Source organism: Thermobia domestica, chromosome 8 (assembly GCF_964235325.1).
Source record: "Thermobia domestica chromosome 8, izTheDome1.hap1.1, whole genome shotgun sequence".
NCBI lineage: Eukaryota > Metazoa > Arthropoda > Insecta > Zygentoma > Lepismatidae > Thermobia > Thermobia domestica.
The window spans coordinates 240,656,307-240,673,554 of record NC_137461.1 but is presented as its reverse complement, the minus strand read 5'-3'; positions in this window follow the sequence as shown (position 1 = coordinate 240,673,554).

The window sequence follows — 17,248 nt, the reverse complement described above, 5'->3', positions numbered from 1 at the left end:
TTTCAATTATGTGTACACACTGTCAACATTTTTGTATGAGGGAATTTCTAGAACGTTTTGGGAAATTCCCTCCAAAATGTAGTTTATAAGAATTTTTGTCTTAACTCGCTATTTGTATATAGTAATACAAAAACATGAACTGCACTAAAACATAGTCATATGTCTCCTTAATGAATAATGTTAATTTCATATGAATTACATTTTTGTGTCTAGATATAATAACTAGTTTGTCCATCTACAGGTAATAAAGAATATATTCTGCAAGACTTTTACCAAAAACAAAAAGCTAACGTTGCCGTATTTTTGTCAGCACAGAGATGGATACTCAAATACAAGCACAAATACACGCATGCATTCTATGGAAAATATGTCACTCTTTAATTTTTTTCTGGCAACAATGCATAAAAAAACTGATGACTCACGTAGAATGACGACTGTTAGTAGCGTTGAGTGACGGTCCAAGCTAGATGTGTTTTAGATGTGGCCGCATGTAAGTAGAAGTGTTCCTGCATTGTGGAGTTCGAATAGAGTGTTGTGTGGTGATTTGCTGTATTGTACTTGCGTAAAACGTCTGACTGGGTGGGCAAATGGTGAACAAAACATGAACTACGCCGTATCGATTATCTGGAGGGAACCAAAAGATCATTCTTCAGACTGCTATTTTTGTGTGACACAGATAAAGGAATAACCAGTAAATCTAAGCAAACAGTACAGTACCTTAATTTGCCATCAGCAATTAGGCCAGTTCCAAACAGTGCAGAATTACCTGTACCAAACTCCTGCCCATCTTACACTAAATGAGGATTACGAACTTGAGTCAACTCATGAAGTTCCAAATGAAGAAGATGATCCTACTTATGTAGGAAGTACATCCGTGTCTCTATCTGATAATTCAGGGTGAACTAAATGACCTCGTACTGGGTTTAAAACTCTCCAAGATACAGGCAGAACTTCTTGCTTGTAGACTGTAAGGCTGGTATGTGCTCCACCGTGACACTAAAGTGTGTATTTTTCGAAACCGTCATACATAGTTTCAAAACTACTATTTTCAAGAAAATGGTTGTATTGTATTGTAATAATATCTGTGATGTGATAGATACACTTGGACATGTACATATAAGTACAGAGTGGACATTGTTTATTGACTCTTCCAAAACTAGTTTGAAGGCTGTCTTTTTGCACAAGAGCAACACATTTCCTTCAGTTCCTTTGGCTTATTCAACTAATATGAAGGAAACCTATTAAAACATCAAAATAGTGTTAGAAAGAATTCGGTATGAGAAATACAAGTAGGCCGTTTGCTGTGACTTAAAAGTTAGCTCTTTGCTAATGGGTTTGCATCTTGCTTATACGAAATATTATTGTTTTTTGCGAATGTGACAACAGAAAAAAGCGGAACATTACACCAAGAAGGAATGGCCAAAGCGTGTATTAACTCTTGGACAGAAGAATGTTGTTTATTACTCACTGGTGAGTGGTGATAATATAATTCTACCTCCTCTTCACATAAATTGGGGCTCTTCAGAAACTTTGTTAAGGCAATGGATAAAAGTAATGCAGGATTTTTTTACCCCATGGAAAAATTCCCTAGGGTTAGTGACGCTAAAATCAAGGAAAGGATATTTGTATGCCCCAAATAAGATGTTTGATTCGTGACCAAAAAATTGAGGATCTCCTAATTCCGGTTGAGGAAACAGATTGGTGTTCATTTAAATATTTTACATAGATTGCATTACGAAAGCAGAATGGCCCAAATTACCGTCAAATTGTGAGTGATTTCCTGCAATCATTCAAAGAAATGGGTTGCGACACATGTCATTAAAGTTCACTTTCTAGACTCCCACTTGGATTTTTTCCTGAAAACCTTGGTGCTGTTAGTGATGAGCATGGGGAATGTTTTCACCAGGTTATTTCCTCGATGGAGAAGGAATACCAGGGAGAGTGGAATTCATCTATTCTAGCTGATTACTGTTGGAGAATCAAAAGAAAAATTCCAGATGACAAACACAGAAGAAAGTCAACAACTGAAACATTTTAGTTAAGATAAGTAAGTGTTCATTTATTAAGAAGATACCACTCAGTTCATTTCCATGATTTATTAAGTAGATATAAAATGGTGACACGGTATATACGTCATAGAAAACATGCTTTATTTCAAATCCAGTGAGATGTAAACCGTGCTTACATTGCAATTTTCTTGGATGTTATATGTGATTTTATCTGCAGTAATGAATACGGTAAAATGCGCATTACACACAGCATATTTTTTATATAAATGTTCATTTCTCTAGAAAGAATGATGTGATTCTTATGAAACATAGAGGGCTTACTAAGTAAAAATCAAGATAACATACAGTACAATTGGTGTGTTTATATACCTAAAGATACCCGAGTTACATGTATGAAATTGGTTTTAAAAAGGGAAATTAATGGAGAAATTTCCCAAAATTCCCTCTGTCACGGGGAAACTAAGGTTGATGGAGAAAATCTGATTGCACATTCAAATTCTACGTGAAAAGTTCTAGTAGATCATTTATTTTCTCCCGTGTGCCAGAGAAAAGGTACTTTTCTTTGTTGAGTAGTGTAATATTTCTTGAGTGTCAAGTTCAACTAGATAAGGCGGAGGGCGTAGTTTCTTGTATACTTTAAACATGTTATTTTGAGAGTAAATTTTGTCCTGTAAACGATTTAGAATGTCTTCACCAAATAAAGGTAAAAAATATCCATTTTCTAAAGTTCGAAAATAATGAGAAAAATTCGTTGAGCCAATCCTGAACTTCATGAAAGCCATATAACGTATATATATGACACAATTCTCAAATGCTCGTAGATTAGTGCTAAAATCAATCGATTTTGTGTTTGGAGGAAGCCAATTTTAAGGTTATAGACTCAATGAGCTGCTTGTATCAATGAATACATTATATCTTTCTTTGTTAATTGTTACATTAGTTAATAATTTATGTTTCTGATTTAGGATTTAATGTTTTCCCTTCTTACCTTATAACGGAGCTACCGTATAAGTGATGTATTTGCCAGTTTTTTTTATTGACTTATTTCCTGACTTTCGGCCCTCAGATCATATTCTTGCGAGAGCTTGTGTTGGGACCCCCATATGCGTCTCCCTGCCTGTTGTTCTTATAGCATTATACTGGTAGAATGGCCTGTTTTATACCATGTGCCGCATACTGTAATTGTTTGTGGCCTATTATTATTATTATTATTATTATTATTATTATTATTATTATTATTATTATTATATTTGTTTTCTTACCGTTTTTCTGCTGATTTTGATTATCATTATTTGTGTATTTCAATATGTAATAGTTACGCTACCTCTCCTAAATTTGTGAGTTCTTTATAGCATTTTGAGCTACCAAAAGACATAGAATAGATTCGATTTGCTAATTTAGTGAAGTATAATGAGTTATTTTCAGTATAAGTACTAGATACGCTAGGCGTGGGAGTTTCCGGATGGGGAATCGGATTGGCAACTTGGGAGTAGTATTTTGAGGTAACTGATTCTATGATGCACTCTGTAGCTGCACTGCTTAAGGTGTAGATAAGACTGGGGTAGGTTGTTGGTAGTGATTCCAATTAGATGTTGGGTTACATAATGGATAAAGCCGGTTGTTGTTCATGCATAAGGAATGAATCGCCAACAACTGTCGATGGATTCAAATTGCTGATACGTGAATTCTGATCGCAGAGTGAACAAATTGCCTGTTGTAGCTATACGTAATCACGTTTATTCATTAGATCATTTGCTTTTTCCAGATTATGTAATTGTGTTTGTAATTCGTGAACAGTTGTAAATGTTTCTAACGCAATCTTTTGTAAAAAATATTTTTTTTAATCCCAGTGATAAATAATTTATTTTGTTATCCTCAGTGGCTTGAGGCAGAGCTTGTCAAATGACCCTCAATTTTCTGAAAGAATATGCATATACTGGCTCATTTTCCCCCTGTTGGACCTATTTGAAACACAGCCCCATATGCGGGTAATTTTGGTCTACTAAGTCAAATAATTGTTCGTAATTAAGTGCCTCTAACTCGTTCTGGGCCTTTAAATGTAGCACTAAATTGAGACCCATGCTTTGCTAATACATTGGTAATAGTTCCTTCTTTTTCTCTGCATTCCAAGAATGCAATAACGCAACATGGTCAAAAAGCATACAAAATCTATCGGCGTCGTCCGTAATGTGTCAGCAATATTTACTTAGGTGTGCTATGCTGAAAGAAGTACGAACTCTGATCTAACTCTTATCAATTATCAATGTTCCAAAACTAAGAAACTGGTCAAGAGTTTTTTTGGGTTTGTTCTTTAATTCGTTCCTATTTGCCTAATTTCAGAAAATTGTACCCATACCAGCTTGAAATACTAGCATTGCTGTACTCCCTACGTTTAGTCAGATATTTTCTTTTGCGACGTCGTTTTTATTTAATAACTGATTGACGTAGCTTAGTATATTTGAAGCAAACTAATAGCGTATGTAAAATTTCCAGAGGGCTTAGTGAAACTGAATGTTACAATTTTACTGCTTCACATATAATAGGCTCTAGTTATATAGAATGAGACGCTATTTTACAATATTCAACCCCCCTAAAGATTTGGAAGATGAGAAAATATCAGGGAAATCCGAGAATTTTTTAGTCAGGACGTAGCTACTTCACTTTCAATCTTACATGAACCAAATTTAGCAACAGAGCAATGTGAGGTTCCTTTTTAAGATATATTTCTTGGTTAGAACAGAAAGAAGGTAGAGATCATATAATAGAACGACAAGCTTTATGTTTTACTATTAAGGATGGATTTTTTTCATATAAAACTGAAAAAAAAACTCAAAGCATAACATTTTTAATTGCCGTTACTACTTCTCTGTGTAACAAAGTTTTTAATGCTTGTCATGCATCTGCATTGGGATCAACTCACTCCGCTTATTCAAAAATCTATGATATCTCAGTAAAAACATTGATGAAGAAACACGAAGAATATATATCAGAAATGTCGTTAGTGTACAACTGTCAGATTGCACAGTCGAAGATTGGTTCTCCGTATGGTACATTTCTACCTTAGACCTCGGTTTTACCCTTTTATCGTTTCCACATTGATGACGATAGCAATTTTTCTTCCAATATGTTAATTCATAACACTAGTTAACAAATTAAAACTTTTTGTTTGTTACATGAGAAAAATCACCTGATCTTAAAGGAAATTTTTGCGCTGAATTCGAATATGCACTCGATTTCTCTCCATCATGTACAGTTTACCCGTAACAGAGGGATTTTCGGGAAATTCCCTCAAAAATTTCCCTTTTTCAGATATTTTATTCCCCTAGCTCCTGTCCCCTTACATATAGTAACATAGAAATTATACCTAAGTATACCTTGATTTATATTTAATAAACCCTAAAAGTTTCGTAAAAATCGCTTTGTTCTTTCTAGAGAAATAAATATATTTGTATGTATACTGTGTGCACTGTTTATTGCACCTGATAGTAATGCTTTCAGATCTCCTGAGTTGGGGTAAAAACGACTTGCTTTATTACCACAAACACAGACATAAAAATGAATATTTACAATAGTCAACAACACACTTGTATTGCTCTCTGTAAATTAAAAACGTGTATAAAAATAGAATGTACTTCCAACGTATATATTTTTTAAACGTACATTATATGTATATCTTAATACATATATATATATATATATATATATATATATATATATATATATATATATATATATATATATAGATATAGATATATACAATTCTCCAAGTTTTTTTCGTTTTGTTCATGAAATGGTTATCAATATTTGTTATCAAATGTAACAGAATGCAAAAGAAAGAAAGAATGGAATACAGACTCATTGTTGACAACAATGAACTAATGCAGTCTGAATTCTCCACTACGGTATCTCCCCCCCCCCGAGCATTTCTTTCTTACTTGTGTTCTTGACACCTGGTGAGGGAGTTTTGTACATTTTTATATTGACGTGCGGTTGAACACTACTTCACTTTCAAAGTTGTCTTTGTTGCTAAGAGTGCTTTCATGTTTGATCTTAACGACATTATACCCAACTAAGACCAGAAGTTTAGTTTGTGATCAGTACAATGGCGTCAAGAGGACGGCGTTCGTGTGTTAACTCTCCAAATAGTTTTTGTTATGTGTGTGGCCAGCTTGTAGTTAAAGGACAGTGTAGATCCATTACGAAATCGGTGAAACTAGCATATTATATATATTTCGGATGTCGTGTGGGATATCAGGACAAAACTTGGGCACCCAACATAATTTGTGCGTCGTGCTACGTCACTTTACTTGCATGGGCCAAAGTGAAACGGAGGTTCATGAAATTTGCTATACCAATGGTGTGGAGAGAACCCACCAACCATCTGGATGACTGTTATTTTTGTCTCACAGTAGTTAAGGGACATTCTAAAAAAAGCAAATATACAATAAGTTATCCCAACGTTAAATCCGCAATTAGACCTATTCCGCACGGTGATGAACTTCCACTTCCCGAGCCCCCTACCAACTGGGAAGAGATATGGCCAAAAGAGTCTGATGATGATCTTGACCTTGATGAACCATCGACATCAAAATGTACATCCAAGGGTCCAATGTTCATCACTGATTGTGTTCGCGAGCCACATTTCATCCGGCAATGTGAACTTAATGACCTAGTCCGTGATTTGCACCTGACAAAACAAGAGGCGGAACTTCTGGGATCAAAGCTCCAGCAGTGGAACTCATTAGATGCAAAAACGAACATATCAGTGTACAGGAAAAGGCATGTTCACTTTTCAAGCTATTTCTCAATGCAAGATAATGTGTGCGTATGTACGGATATAAATGGGTTGATGGCGGAGCTAGGAATTCCTTACGTTCCAGAAGAATGGAGGTTATTTATCGACGCGTCGAAGGTCAGCCTTAAAGCTGTCCTTTTACATAATGGAAATAAAAAAAAAACTTCTATACCACTTGCGCACTCAGTGAAGATTAAGTAATCCTATGACACCATGTCAACTTTGCTAAATCTTATAAATTACAAGGACCATTGTTGGCAAATATGTTGTGATCTCAAGGTAGTTGGTATTTTATTAGGACTGCAGTGCGGTTACACGAATTACCAATGTTTTTTATGTTTATGGGATAGCCGAGCTGATGACAAACATTACGAAGTGAAGGAATGGGAACCTATAGTGAATTACGTACCTGGAGAATGCAACGTCAAATACGCTCCTTTGGTAGATCCTAATAAGATATTACTACCGCCACTTCATATCAAGTTAGGACTTATGAAAAACTTTGTCAAAGCCATGGACACATCTGGTGAAGGTTTCAAGTATTTGCGAGATAAGTTCCCTAACCTGAGTGATGCTAAGATTTCAGCGGGAGTGTTTATTGGTCCCCAAATTAAGAAATTAATGCTTGATGATAGCTTTGACAGCAAGTTAAACAGTGCTGAGCTAGCTGCCTGGACAGCATTTAAGTGTGTTGTGCGCAACTTTCTGGGCAATAACAAAGCTGAGAGTTACACAGAAATCGTACAGGACATGATACAGAAATACAAAGAATTGGGTTGTAGGATGTCTTTAAAAATCCACTTTTTGCACTCAAACCTCAGCTTCTTTCCTGCTAACCTAGGTGCTCTCAGCGACGAACAGGGGGAAAGATTCCACCAAGATATAATGGCAATGGAGAAAAGGTACCAGGGACGATGGGATCCTTCAATGATGGGGGACTATTGTTGGGGTGTTTTAGAGAATGCAACATTTCTTACAAAGGAAGGAAGTAGTGTACGTTTTTGTAACCTAATGGAAGTTTCATATATTGTGATAGTTTTGATTGTGTTTTCATGACCTTTTGGTACATTTGTATTATTGTTTATTGTAAATTGTCACACTTGTAAATTATATTGTATTATATTTTATATATGTGTTTGTGGTAATAAAGCAAAACGTTTTACCTCAACTTAAGAGATCTGAAAGCATTACTATAAGGTGCAATAAACAGTACACACAGTATACATACAAATATATTTATTTCTCTAGAAAGAATAAAGCGATTATTACGAAACTTGGAGGGTTTGTTAAATATGAATCAAAGTATACTCAGATATAATTTCTATGTGAGTTCATGCAAGGGGACAAGATCTCGGGGTGTAAAATAAACGAAAAGGGCAATTTTAGAGGGATTTTCCCGAAAATCCCTCTGTTACGGGAAAATCGTACGTGATGGAGAAAAACCGAGTGCATATTCGAATTTAGCGCAAAAAGTTCCTTTAAGAACAGGTATTTCCTTTTATGTAACAAAACCTTTGTTAGCTAGTGTAATAGAAGTTGTAGTAGAGATTGTACTAGATACGTAATTGTTTATTCTATACTCGATGTTAGAAAAGCACATTGGTTTCTTTTCTCTATCATAAATTATTTTTAAAATATGGATTTTTTTATGAAATTTTATAAGACAAAGGTAGTTACGGAATATTAAAGAGTTGTGTGCTATGATTGAGAGTAACGTGCGGTTTATGATTGTACAACTGCGTTACAGTAATGGTGTTTGTGAAATTAGTATTCGGAATATAGAACAACGATTAAAATCAGCAGTATATGACAAAGATATATGGCATTGGGTTGATTTGTTATAGCCCAGCTTACGTTACCAATAATTTATCTTCTAAAATTTCACCCTTTAAATGCTTTTTTATTTTAAATATAGGTTACTTAATCAGGCAATTTGGAAGACCGTGTCAATAAGAAGATAATCTTATTCGTTTACACCAGTTACAAGATATCAGGAATAAAGCACAAAAAATCTTCATAAACGTCATAAAACGATGACATTTTTTGGATGAGTCACACGAACCTTGCTTTTAAAGGAGCATACAAAGTTTGGATATTAGACACTACAAGGAAGAAAGGTCACGCCAAAGCATTCAGAGCTAAGCTTATTGTTGCAAGCATAATTGAACGAGTGGAGTAACCATATTCGTATTTGTTAAGCACAAGAAGACCCAGGTGTTTTATAAGATAGACAGCACAGCAGTTCAGATATTTTAGAATTTTATGAAAGGGAAACTCGGAAGTGAAAGACCATCTTGAAGATTCTGACGAATAGATGCCCATCAGCGTCCGCGCTGAAGACCAAACGACAAAAAAGAAGATGAGACGTGATGACCATCAAGGACCACCAAAAGAAAAAATCTTCAAGTCCAGGAGATATTGTATAGAGAAACAAGATCTCGTCCCTCTTTTCATATCAAAGATGTAATTGCCAAAAATGTACCGACGTACGCAACTATAGGAAAGAATACCATAACAGGAAAACCGACGTTCGCTTCTGACATTGCCACCAATCAGAAGATTAGTATTAATAAAATTAACATAGTCGACATAAAGCAAATGCTTTGGTTAATTCGACGAATGAAACTTTAACTCCTTTAGTTGGAGCAAACAAAGTTTTTGAAGTCGCTGCGGGATCTGAATTGTTAGAAGAATGTTTCAGTATAGCATCATTGAAGTCAAGGGGAACAAAAATTGGCAATGGTCATTGTTTAGCCGCTAGTTATGTAATTGTGATATGTGGACTGCGAAATTCAGACAAGATTTAGCGAGAAACATATAAGATTTGATTTTTATTATTGTTGTACAGTGATATCACTACAGTTGTACTACCTAACATTTTGTCAGGAGCGTTTAAATTTCGAAAATTACAAGCTGCCTAAATTGCCTTGACTACGACAATAATATTTTAGATGATCATCTTAACGACATTGACCGTATCGTATTTTCCTTTTATGATAAAGATAATTGGGACATTTATCAGAATTTATTTCCCATATTTTTCCCATGGATGAAGAACTTTTTAGTACATCTGTCCGCACGTAACATCTATGTGAATAACTTTTCTTGAAGATTGGAAGCGGATAGGAGTATCCAGTAGCTGGTTGATGAACTTTTTTTAGCACTGGCTACGCTTAGAAGTTAGTTTATCATGGGTCTTGAATTGTGAATCCAAATCAAACGGTTGAACACTTTGGTACCTTCAAGACTTATAACATTCTACTTGCTTGGACAACGTATGAGTACTAAAGTTAATTACTTTTATTCTTTTGTAATGTGAATAATGAAGAATATACAAAATTAACGTCACGTATAAGAATTGATATATATAGAGAGTATAAGTCAAAAAACACAGTTCTTCAGGACTCGATTTTTTATTTTACTGAAATACGTTACAATTTTGCCGAACACTGTCGTAACGAAACATTATTGCTAGAAAGTAGAATGTTGACAAAGGAGGAATCGTACACTAATACTAAACGTTCTTTGAAATATTTGACTTATACTATTTTAACCAGCGTTTTGATGTGGACGTATTCTATTATGCACTATTTTATATTACGTGATACACTTGTAATATTCGTAATATAAACGAAGTTCAACTTTTATTCTTCGTCAAAATGTACTTTTAAAAAGGTTTCTCGTTGTGCACATATTAATAATAAATATTGAAATACACGTTTAGAATAATGATGTTTCCTTTTAGTGGCTAGGAGTATTCTATTCCAAAAAAAAAAGTTATCTTCCTTGGGAGTAGAATATTTCTTGCCACTAAACAGAAATGCCATTACTCTACATGTATTATTTCAATTCATTTTATAAAATTGCTTACACTTAGATTTCTCAAATGTTTACAATAACTGTATTTCACGAAAATTAAATGAAGATGCATAATAAACATACAATGTTTGTATTAAGCAGTTCTTTGTAAATGAACATCAATAACTTAACTTCATGTTCATTGTTCTCAAAATAAAATTCGTACACCTGACACTGCAATTTTTTTCACTCATTTTCTTCATGATCTTCTATGTCTGGATATACTTCTGAGATATCTGATGTTTTCAGTCCTTGTTAGAAGACGTTGAATGTTTTAGGTATCAAAGAAAGAAGAAACAAAAGGTCCTTCTTTTCCCTTGTGATAGGGAATGGGGTAGTGTATCATTTTGGAGGCATCAAAGCAGCTTGGGAACATCCTCGCCGGCAGACATTGATGGTCCTGAAAGGTTCGTGTTCATCTAGTGTGTTTTTATAGTACAGTTTTCCAAGTTGCTTGTCACATCGGAAATATTTTGCACTATGCCAACTAAATTAAGCCCCGTCTTCATCTTTTTTGCGAAGAACAAAGACAGTTTTGTAGAAATCACCGAAGGCGATGAAATCACTGTATTTGAGTTCTGGTGCCTTCCATTTCAACTCAGGCAAAAAATATAAAATTGTACCATCACCATCTTAGATATTGTTGAAACTTATTTTTATAGCAACTAGAAATGTTTTTAAGAGACACATATTATTTTGTTTTGTCGAAAAAAAAATCCTGCCAAGTAATAAACCATCAAAGACGGGGAGTCAATTTATGAATTGTAGAAGACATGGAAAATGGTCAACTTCGGGGCCTTACCATTTGGCTATTGAGACAGGAAGAGTTATAATTCTTGTTGTGGTATGTACAAAGGGATAAAAATAAACCATATTTTATTATATTTGGTTTCCGCATGCGTATCTTTTCGTACATAAATTAACAAATGAACGTCAATTTATCTGAAAAGTCGAAGTTTGTGAATCTTTTCCGAGTACTTTCATTTCGAATTTTAAAATGCTGTTTCTACGGTTGATAAGACCTACCTACCCACTTTCCGAATAAAATTGTATCGCTTCTGTGTTTCACCGTTTTGTCGCAAAAAATTTGAGAAATTGTAAAATTTTCAAAAATCGCCACTTTTGGGCTTCATTTTCTCGAAAACACCATCTTTTAAAATTCTGAAATTTTGTCAGATGGTTCAACTTTAAAGGAATATTAAATGCACCAAATACTATTCTCGCCCAATTCTTCATGAATTAATTGAAGCCTTTTAAAGTTGGAAAAGTTTCGTTAACTTTGATGTCACAGTTAGCAAAACTGGGAACAATAAAAGTGCAATGATTTGATGATGTTTGTGGTTCACCTTCATTAAATGAAGAATAAAAGGTTTTCTTGACTGTTTTTTTTTCATTATATTGATCAAGAAGGCTCTCTGAAATAGTAAAATGAGCCCTCCTACTCCTCCGTTTTCTTAAACCGAAATAATCTGAGGTGGAAATTACGATTATGAAACGCACAAATTTAAAGTTCGCTTACTTAAAATGGACTTCGGAAACAAAATTTCACTTTTTTTTAAGTGGACAAATCATTTAATTGGTTGATGTATTCTTCGCTAATAGCATGTAACCGTGCAGGTGCTCCAATAGCTGTTGGCTCACAAGTCGTTCAGGACTGGACCTAGGGGGAAGAATCTTTTTTTATTTTATATATAAATAAAACCGGTCTCAGAGTTTGGAGCTCTTAAAAGTACCTCAAAGTAGCAGTATTATCCCCCCTTCTAGAAGTCCGTCCTGGATCCGCCCCCTGCGTAGCACATTGTCGACAGTCAGAAATGCTGAAGGTCCATGTGGAAGCATAAACAGCACTTCAACATCACGTAACTCATGATTTATTCATAATATTTCTCCTACGCGCCACTGGTTATGATCTATATAGCCTATGTATGTAACAAAAGTTCCTTTCTGCAGATATCTTAAATCCACACTTTGAATTGCACAAGTTTGATTTTGGGGGAAGCATGAAGTTAGTTCATGGTGACCCGTTACTGCCATAAAAACTTCGCGATTTTCCGAAAGCCAAAGATGACTTCGTTGAATACCAGTTACCGGTCGCATACTTTTCTTTTTTCCTTCCGGAAGTCGAATTCAGTTCCAGGCGACAACGAGAGTAATACCCGGAGTTTGTACTTGCACTATACTCTCGAATTCTTCTGCTGTTTTAGAGGGGGCGCGGTGGCTCAGTGGCAGAGCGTTCACCTCCGGTGTTTGGGGTCCCTGGATCGATCCCAGGGTGGGTTTTGTGGTGGACAAACACTGTTCTCGTGGGTTTCCACGGGGTTATTCCGTTTCCTCCCACTTTCTGCATTATGTCATTTCTCATAATTACCGTCTCCTTTAGCCTAACCGGCATAATCGTGGGATATAAAACTTAAAGATTTCATTTCATTTTTTTTTCTGCGGTTTTAATACTGTGTATCTGTATTTGCCTAAGATTATGCCGCGTTGCCACTTTCTTTACACGTCCCCCCTCAATACCGTCGCAGAAATTCCTGCACGGACAGTTTCACTGCAAAAGCACTGCTTTATCGAACCTGTCTGCATTTCGAACATCTTAAGCGGTTTTTAAAATGAGATACAGCACCACCATAAATCACAGACACGGTTTTTGGAAATCGTACACACTTATTTTCTCGTATTCAAACCTTTTTCTATATTATATATTTCGTTTTTCTTCGAGTATTTTTAGAATATTGTCTATGGCCATGAGTACATGAGCCGAATCGTGTGTTTTATCATCGTTTATTACAACAAAACTGTCAGTTGTTTCATATTCCGGTGATAACTCTAAATTTCACTTTGCAGAATAAGAGTCCAGTTTTCACAAAACTTTAATATGCAAGCATACTTGAGGAATTCCAAACCATGGTTGGAAAAAGAAGATCGGATAAGGGTGTAGCTAGAAAAATAAAAAGAGTGTTTTCTAAAAATGACACTTACACAGATGTTTCGCGAGGTCGATTGTTCGAAACTTTATAAAGCAACTATGGAATAAAACCGCCAATTAAAATCGATTTTAATAATAATGTCTTCATTTGTCCACATTCTTCCCCTTGCCCGATTTGCTTTTGTATCAATAAACAATCTCTGAATGTTCCATTCAAATTAGTTCACTCGTTTGGCAGTTGTTACGACCCCCCCCCACACACACACACACAGACTCTAAACAGAAATGGCGTCCGAGTTCAATCTTAGACATCGCTTCAATCATTCAAATATAGAAACAGTCAATAGTAAGGTTACTCGCAATGCTGCAAATCCACTTTCATCTTCCTGGAATTTTAACACACTAAACCAAACAAAAACACTGTTCTTTAATGCATTAAATGTACTAGATTCGTCTCTACGTATATTACCGTAATCATGAAATATTGGCTGGGAAGTACTATTCAAGACAAGATTGAATTCTGTCCAATCCACTTAACCTCATACGCATTCTTATGGCTCAGACAAACAGAATTTTTAATGACTTTATTCTAATGGTTCTGGGTTAAGTACGTAGTTGTTAGCGTAAAACACAGCCAAAACTATTTACGAAGCGAATCCATCGCAAAGGATTCTTAAAACGTATTTGTCTCCGCCTTGGTAACGCAATCTCAATCTTATTGTACACCAGTTACGAGAGTACTCTTGATTTTAGTAATTCTACAATTCTTTAGGAAATATCATAAATTCAAAAACAAATGTTTATGAAAGTTTGAACAGAATTTTAAAATAATAATATATTATTCTATGTTGTATACCGGTTCTCCAAATTGATATGCCTGGGTCTATTATTTGGATATACAAAAGTGCATTAAAAGTGCCTTCCAACATCCTAACCACTATGAACATAAAGTAATACATTAATTATACTACTTACCATTTTTACTGATATTTTTTTGCTATGCTTTCACCAATTCTAAGATTTTCATCGCCTTGAAATCCATTGCCTTTAGCTTTTAGTAGTTACCGTTAGAAAAAAAAGCCACGGGAAGCAAACTGCAATACGGAAGGGGAAGTATCGCACACTGTTCGTCGATTGTTAAACGCTCTTGCAATACCTTCACCAATGTGAAGAAAACAATGCGATTAGAAAAAAAATATGGATTAGACAAAACTGAATAGGCTTCAAACGCATATTATTGATTCAATTAAGCAGCCGTGGTTTAAGATTTAAGTAGCATTATTAATCATGTGAGATTAGAATCTATTATCTGCTAACAAACACAATTAAAATATGACTTATATCTTTCGACATACGTAACTTCTTTGGCTTTATAATATATGTTGACTTACACTATTAAGTCACAAGTTTATATGTTGGTCCAAACAATATAAGTAAACATATATTCTTCTTCCGTACCAGTCGTAAGTATGAATGACTTATACTAACAGTCCCAAGACGCGATTATTCAGCTCACGTTCAGAATTGACGTATACCGTGTGAGCAGCAGCTGGAGCATGACTCATAGATCTCAAATTTTGACTTATCTCATTCTGGCCAATTTGTGACTTATACTCTTTTTCCCGGGCAGTCTATACACACACACACACACACACACACACACACATATATATATATATATATATATATATATATATATATATATATAGGGATACATCAAGAAAATTCAAGACTGCCGGTGTGAATAATGGAAGAAACATGCTATATCAATTTCGGTGTGCACGTTTCGATGCTCGAAGAAGACAAGACTTTAAAAAGAAGATGAAGACATGAAGACAAGAAGAATTATATGTTAGTTAGGGTTGTAGGTTGCATGTGGTGAATAATTCTATCATACTTATTCTCAATAGTTTGATTGCAACCTGTATATGGGGCTATAACCATAAGTTCAAGAGAAGCTTAAAGAATATATGACTTAAAATTAATTTTTCGAAAACTGAAGTCAGAATCATTATGGCGTTGTCTAACTTTACTATCTTTGGTTAGCTTGATAGTTTTATAACTTTTTTCTTGTGCGTATTAGTCACTTTCTATGTAAAAGTTGTTACTTGTATTAAAGGAATATTTATATATAATAGATCTTACATCATTTTTGAAGTATTTAATCATTTAATTATAATTTTTAATTTTATCATAATCTATATGGGCATATATAATTATTTACATTAGTAATAAAGTTTTTATTATTAATACTATCATTCCCATCCCATCCTAAAGAGAACTAACGTAATTTTACACCAACTCTTCAAAACTCATGTCACTCATAACGATATTGTGCAAACACTCTTGCTTATTTTTAATTACTCTCCATATTTGCAGAGACGCTGTCGTCACAAGTTCAATGTTATTCAGTGCATTAAATCAACTGTCTTTGAAATACATAGTCACCATATTGCAATTGAAAATTAATGCAAAATAAACAGTATATTACATGAAGAACTTTTTAATCTCTACGAATATTCTTTCATATTTTCTTCGATAAAAATTTTTCTCTTTTTTTGTACTACGGAAAATTAAAATTTTCGTGTATTTTAGTTACTAGAAGGAGGTGTGAAGTATCTGTGATGCAAATATGGAGTGACAATAAAATTACTGTTTGAACTTTTGATTTAATTTGCTAAATTTTATTCCAATATTTTACTAAATTATATTCACCTTCCACAGAAACATGAACTCTTAAATTTCAAAAAAACAAAATATTTTTATTCATGTTTTTTATACATTTTTATACAGCTTTTTTAAGCATGTATTTCTTAATGGTCATAATTGATATTACCAATAAAGACGACTAGTTCCCTTCTTCATTTTTCGCATTCATTTACGCCTTGCCCGAGACTTCCCAGTTCACAGAACGCCAGACTCATCGTTTTACGGCTAAACAAACCTATGGGGGACGCATCAACAAGGGGTATTTGCCACAAGGTTTTGAAAGGTGCAGGATCGTCGTGAGAAGCACATTGCACCATTGAAGAATATCTAATTCCATGTCCTGGGAATACCATTTTGTAGGTTCATCGCCAAAGAATCATTCAAGCTTAACATCTGAGTAGTGAAATGAAGTTGAGGAAGAATATATTCGAAGACGCATTGTGAAGAGAGAACTCGACGCCCGTAGCAGTTCAACAGAATTGAGATGCAGTTGTTGACTGATCCATCGTTCCCAGGTCCCTCCAAAGAAAGTAACGCATCCTTCCAAATGACCAGACGACGCCATCTCATTGGAATATCAGGGTAATGCTCAAGCTTCATTTTGTAATTTGATCCTTTCTCTTTCTCTCACCTTTCCCTGAACTGGTCATTCTCAGAAATGAAACATTTGAAGTTTATATAAATTCAACCATAACTTTTACAATTAAGTACCATGTTGTGCATCACTTTCATTCCCAATAGTCACATTCATTTTATGAGTACTTTAGAGGTAGTTTCGAGCTACAAACTGATGGCATATCGCAGTGCATAATGTTAAAAAGATTTCTTTGTGACTTTTGTGTGATATCATTCGCGCTGTAGAAACGAAACGGTGCCGTCTACCTTATATTTTATTTTTATCAGAGGCATTTTGTTTATATTTTTTGCTCTTTCGTACACTGATTTTTTCTA